At 29.9% G+C, this 6,884-nt stretch overlaps 1 non-coding gene across 1 annotated transcript; it reads right to left on the reverse strand.

Annotated features, from left to right (window-relative positions):
* Positions 1–6,323: 6,323 nt before the first annotated feature.
* Positions 6,324–6,430, reverse strand: LOC128287568 (small nucleolar RNA R71). The gene has a single exon (XR_008278268.1). It is a non-coding gene; the product is annotated as a small nucleolar RNA R71 (small nucleolar RNA).
* Between the last annotated feature and the right edge of the window lie 454 nt (positions 6,431–6,884).

The raw sequence follows: 6,884 nt of genomic DNA on the forward strand, positions 1-6,884 counted from the left end.
TCAGTTACTAAGGATGCGTGCCTATTGTTCAAAATGGGTCAATTGCGCGTCTGGTCCTCCTTTTTCGTGTAGTGATCCAATTGGCTTCCAGTTGTTTTGTTTTTTTTTTAAAAAAAACTTCGGCATTTATAATTTACGTGCGTTTCGTTTTAGTCTGTAATGAAACGCAGTGTTTTGGGGCCTGGAATATTTCCAGTTTTAGTCCTTGTGTATTTATGCACATTACGCACCGGTCCTTATTTTGTTACCCGTAGTTTATTATATTTATAAATCATCCTTTTATTTTAATGTGATTTCAGTTTAGGCCCTCTCTTATTTTTTATTTTTACGACTTATTCCCTTTAATTTCATTTCACTTTCGAATCAATCCTTATTTTATTATAGTTTATATTTGAAATTCCGTTTTAATTCAGATTTAACCTTTTATATAATTTCAGTTTTTATTTTATTTTATTTTGTTATTCGTTTGTATTATTCTTTATTATATATATCTATTTCTCATTGTCTCATGTTTCATGTTAAAATTTATATTACTTATATCTATACATTTTTGTTCTGTCGTCATCATTACACATATGTCTTAGTATGGGTTTATTTATTTACCTTTTATGTATACGTTACTTTTATTATTATTGATGTTATCATTTTTAAATATTTTGCATGACTTGTTTACTTATTTTATTATTATATGCTTTCCATTTTACTTTGTTTTTAGTTTACTTTATTTTACCATTCATTTAATTATATCCTTTTATAATTTTAAAACTTTAGATTTTATTATTATATTATTATTTTTCTTAATCTTTACATTTTATTCGCATTATTATTATTATTATTTATTAGTCTATTTTTTTATTTGCTTGTTGTTATTATTTTTAAAACCTTTTCTAATAACTAAAGTTCATTTATTTTCTTTTCATGTATTCTTATATTTTATTACTATCGTTATTATTTATTTACATATTTTATTACAAAATTTTTATACATATATATATATACATATATATATTTCAAATTACCTGACAAACAATGTATTTAAATTTGTTTTTACTAATTGTACATTAAACTTACTTATTTTACCTATTTTATATATTGATCAACAACCTTTATACGTTATTTAACTTAGATATTATTATATGTATCATTTGTTATAAAACCTTTTACATACTACCTATTTTGAAAATTCTTTATTATTTTATAATTACTCATTTTAAGTTCTATAGTATTCATTTTAAACTGTTTTAACACATATTATCTTGAACTATTTTAACCCATATACTTTGATTCATTTATTTATTTTAATCTTTTTATAGATCGTTTTGGAATTGATTATGTTTTTATGGATCAGTTATTTTCAAATTTTGATATATATCGTACTTTAAACTCTTTATACATATTTTATTGTTATTTATTTTAGACCTTTCATATGTTATTTTAGATTGTTATATGTTTATTTTAATTCACTCATTTTACTTTAAATTGTTTCAGATATTGATTATTTTAAATTGTTCTATACTACTCATTTAAAATAGCTTTTTATGACATCTTCTTTCAAACTTGTTTTTATGTATTATTTATTTGAAATTGTCTCATCATTTATTTTAAAGGGTTTCATGTTGTTTATTTCATTTTTTGATTATTAGTGTTGGTCTTTTAAATGATGTATGTCGAGAAATTATTGCCATTATGTGTTCTTTAATTTGTTTATTCATGTGCACATTATTGTCATTCACTAGTAATATTCTTATTCATATATTATCATTCTATGCCCATTATTATATTTTTATTTCATAGCATTGTATCGTATATTAAGCCCCAATACATTCTTTCAATTTAGATCACTTTATTTTATTTCAAACAAAAACACCCATTTTAATTTTCACTTTCAAAACCAAAGTCGATTCGGTTTTCAAAAAAATGGTTACGACACTATCTTGTATGTTATGTTTTATCAAGATTGTTATGTTTTATCATGTTAATGCGCTCCTTCATGTATTGGTTTTAAAAATAAGACCTCAAGGATTCCAAAAAATATAAAGGCAATGCTTGGTGTTTGGAAATTTCGAGAAAGTAGTGCCCTAACTTATTGGGTTGCCACTTTTCTCGTTGAATTCGAATAATTAAGTATCCTTCTAAGTTTTTTAAAAGGTTTTCTAAATGCAAGCTACTATCTTGGAATTTCAAAGCAATATGTCCTAATTTATTGGATATAGCGTTTTGCTGTTTCGAGATAGGAATTTCAAAAAAAGGGGTAACTTAATGTTAATACTTTGACGCGAGTGAATCTCAATTTTCAAAGTTAAAATATTTTAAAGAGGACTACATCTTAAAATTTTTTTAAATTTCCGACATTAAGGACTTTTGATAATCAATTAGGTACCAATTTTTGGGCGTTACGAGGGTGCTAATCTTTCCTCGTACGTAACCGACTCCCGAACCCGTTTTTTTATTTCGTGGACCAAAACTAATGATTTTAAAAAACAAAATGTTTTAAAGGTGATCCAATCACACCTAAAAAGATTGGTAGCGACTCCCGTTTTCGTTTTTTTAAAAGTCGATTCCCATTTTCCTAAAACTCGATTTAAAAATGGTTTCAACAGTATTATTTTTACATATCATTATGTTTATTATTATACTTATTATTTTCACTATTGTTGCTTATTATTTTATTTTAATGTACTATTTGGTATACGTATATCTTCTTGTACATACTTTTAATATCATTATTATATATAAATTTTCAATATATATATATGTATATATTTATATAGTATTAGTAGTCGTTTTTTTATTTAATATGTATACATTATGTAAATATTTTACTACTATATTATGTACATACATTTTCAATGTTTATTTTTTTATATATATTATTATGTATATATTTTAACATTACTAGTTATATATATTTTTACTATTTTATGTATATATTTCAAATACTATATATAGTACATTTCTAACACTATTACTATATATATATTACGTATATACTCTTAATATCATTATTATGTATATATATTCATTGTTTTTATTTCGTGTTTGATACTATTATTACGTTTAATATCGCATGCATTGTTATTGTTTTAATATTATTGTCGTATTTATTATGTGCTTCGATGTATTTCTAACTCTTTTATTTTTGTTTCCTACCATTTTATATCATTTTGTTATTCACTACTTTAAAGACTTTTTTCTATTCATGTTTTTTTTACTAATTTCAATAAATAAGGCAATGAACCGATTTAACATTAAGTCATCGATTTCATCGCTATGTTGGGTGAAATTCGTCGGTTCGCGTTAAAAACGGGACATCCTTCTAAAAAAATCGAAAACTAAAAATTCTTGTTCTTCAATCTGATCACGATTAAATGTCAAATTGAATTCGTATTTTTGAAAATCAAGACAACACATGTTTAATGAGATACCAATTTTGGGCGTCACGAGGGTGCTAATACCTTCCTCGTCAATGTGAATCGACTCGAATCCTATTTTTCTCTGGATTTTCGTGTAGACTCAAATTCGGCCTTTATTTTTGTTCAAGAATAAATTTTCTTTTCTAAAAAAGATGATTTATTAGGTGTTCGATCACACCTAGAAAAAAGATCGGTGGCGACTCCTTTTTTTAATAAAATCAAAAGTCGGTTTTCAAATTTTTAAATCATCGCCTCAACTAGAGACCGAAAGCAAAAATTTTACGTCGCTACCACTATATCAAATAATTCACCATTGTTTACTTAGTGAATTCATATACATTTAACATCTACCATACACATTTACATGGTAATGTTCATACTCAACATGCTTATTTACCATTTCCATACACAGCAAGAGTTTCAGACAAACTCAAACACAAACAATTCAAATAGAGCATTGTTAACGATAATCCTAGAGGTAGAGCACAGAAACTCACCTAAACTCCTTCATCCTCGTCAGCTTAGCTTTTCCAAATGCTAGAGCCTCCATTGTCCTGGCGGTTAAAGACAACAACTATATATCGGTTAAATCGAAGGCATTCAAACCTTAAAACCTAGAACTCTACTTTTAAACCTCAAATCTCACGACTACTGCTCCATACAGAGCTCTCCCAAGTTCTCCTCTTCTTCAGAACAATCGAAGAAGACAATGCAAATAAGACAAAATTTTATAGACAGAATTGAGAAAAATTATTTTAGCAGAATATCCATTCTCACCTATATATATAACTCCTCAGGCACGACCTCCAAATCTCCATTAGCTAACCATCGACAATCATTGTGTCCGCCACTATAGAACCAATCGGTTTGATAAACCGTAATATATACATATTTGTACCCCATGCTTGGCATATTTATGAATAGTTTTTCCTTGGTTTTATTGAATTCGATGCTCCTAATCCATTAAATTCATATTTTATACTCAGGAAAGCTTAGGATAACAAAAAAGTGGGAAACGAGCCAAAAAGAACAAATTAAGCCTAAATTAGTGTTTCAGACGGCCTAGGCACTTCTGCACGGATGATCTACAAGCCCATGTGTGACACACGGGTAGACCACACGCCCGTGTGTCGACACTAATCCAAGTCAGAATTGCACACGGCCTGAGCATCTTCACACGGGCATGGTAGAAGGTCATGTCCCTGTCGAGACCAAGTCTAGTTCTACTCGGAAAAGGCTTATTTTGGGCTAATTTGGGCATTCAAAAGTCTATATAAAGACCCTAAAAGAGGATTAGAAAGACACACGGAGTTGAAGGTAGAAAGTACTCAAGAAAAGCCATCGGAATCACCTCGGAGCCAGGATCTACATCAAGACTGAAGATTTCCATCCAATTTCCTAGAAGTTCTTTGGGTTCTTTGTGTTTTGTTGTTTTCCAAACTTTGAGATATTTTCCATTATCATTATGAACTAAACTCCCTAAATACCTAAGGGAGATGAAACCTATGACAAATCTTATTATTATTTGAATTATATGATAAAGACTTATGCTTATTCTTAATTGTGAATTCTAAATACTTGTTTTAATATTCCGGGGTATTAATTCAGGTTTTGATGTGCTTATTCAGTGGAGCAAAAGTCCCTGTTTAAGAGTAGATCAGTCGTAATTAAGCGGAGTTAAATGCAATCCTAGAGATAGGAAGATATAAATCTGCCGAATTAGTGTCAAATCTAATAAGGGAATCCATAGATCGAGTTAATACGACAATAGGGGTTTTAATTAGAAAGAGATTTCAATTAATCAACCTAAAGTCAGTTGTTCTTAGTCTCGAGAGAGATATTAACATAAATTAGGGATTTTTACGGATTAAGTTAAGTGAATAAATCGTTTAATTCAGAAGTAATAAGTGAAGTCTAGGTGGAATCTTCCTTGGATATTGTCTTCTCCATCGGTTTTTCCTAAAGTATTTTGCAAACTTTATCTTTGTCGTAGTCTTAGTTAATTTAGATAATTAGTTTTAGTTTAAAACATACTTTAATTCTTAGGCTAGATAATAAAAAGAGAGTAACTACTAGTACTCTTAGTCCTCGTGGATACGATATTCCGGTCTCACCACGACTATACTACTGTTCGATAGGTGTGCTTGCCTTAGTCAAATTTATAGTTAGTTTTACGACCATTAAGTTTTTGGCGCCATTGCCGAGGACTAAGATATTAGGAACGCTTAATTTTTATTACTTTAGCCATTTATTTTTTGCAATTTAAATTTTATTTTGTTTATATTACTAAATTTTCTTTTATTTACTTCTGGCAGGTCTTTATAGTTTATGACTAGAAGAAACCCGTCAGGACTATTACTTTTTGATAGTGAGATCGAAAGCACAGCTCGCAGAAATCGAAGAGAAATAAGGCGAAGCCTAAGATACATAAAGGAAAAGCGAGAGGACGATATTCACACCACAACCGAGAAGATGGCTGAAAATCAGAATAATCAGTTACCTCCTGTGATCGCTGCAAATCCAATAAATCAGAATCCTGCTCCTCGTACTATGTATGATTATGCTAAACCTAATTTGATAGGAACTGGATCGAGTATAGTTAGGCCTGCTATTGCTGCAAATAATTTTGAACTGAAACCTAACACGATTCAAATGATACAACAGTTTGTTCAGTTTGATGGTTTGCAGAATGAGGATCCAAACACTCATTTAGCGAATTTTCTGAAACTCTGCGACACTTTTAAAATCAATGGCGTTTCTGATGATGCCATTTGTCTTCAATTGTTTCCCTTTTCATTGAGGAATAAGGATAAACAGTGGTTGAACTCGTTACCACGAGGGTTAATCACCACTTGGGAACAAATGATCGAAAAATTTTTGCTTAAATACTTTCCGCTGGCTAAAACGGCTAAATTAAGGAATGATATTTCTTTTGTTGTGCAGATGGATTTAGAAACACTCTATAATGCATGGGAGAGATACAAGGATCTGTTGAAAAGGTACCCTCATTATGGGTTACCACTTTGGCTACAAGTTCAAACTTTTCACAACGGCCTGAATCCTTCGACTAGACAGATGATCGACACAGCTACTGGTGGGACTATTAATAATAAGACACCTGAAGAGGCTTATGAATTTATAGAAGAGATGTTACTGAATAATTATCAGTAGCAAGTCATGAGGACAAATCTGACGAAAGTAACCGGCGTTTTTAACGTCGATTCGATTACTATGCTCTCTAATTAGGTAGAAATTTTGAATAGAAAAATTGATGGGTTACTTGGTTCATCATAGTTCCATCCAGTAATGCAGTGCGATGCAAGTGGAGGTGGAACGAGTAATTCAGAATACCCACCCTATGGCCACAACATGGAAAACGAGCAATTGAATTATATTGGTAATAATCCTCGACCTCAAAATAATCCTTATAATAACACTTACAATGCAGGTTGGAGGAACCACCCAAATTTC

This window comes from Gossypium arboreum, chromosome 13 (assembly GCF_025698485.1).
Source record: "Gossypium arboreum isolate Shixiya-1 chromosome 13, ASM2569848v2, whole genome shotgun sequence".
NCBI lineage: Eukaryota > Viridiplantae > Streptophyta > Magnoliopsida > Malvales > Malvaceae > Gossypium > Gossypium arboreum.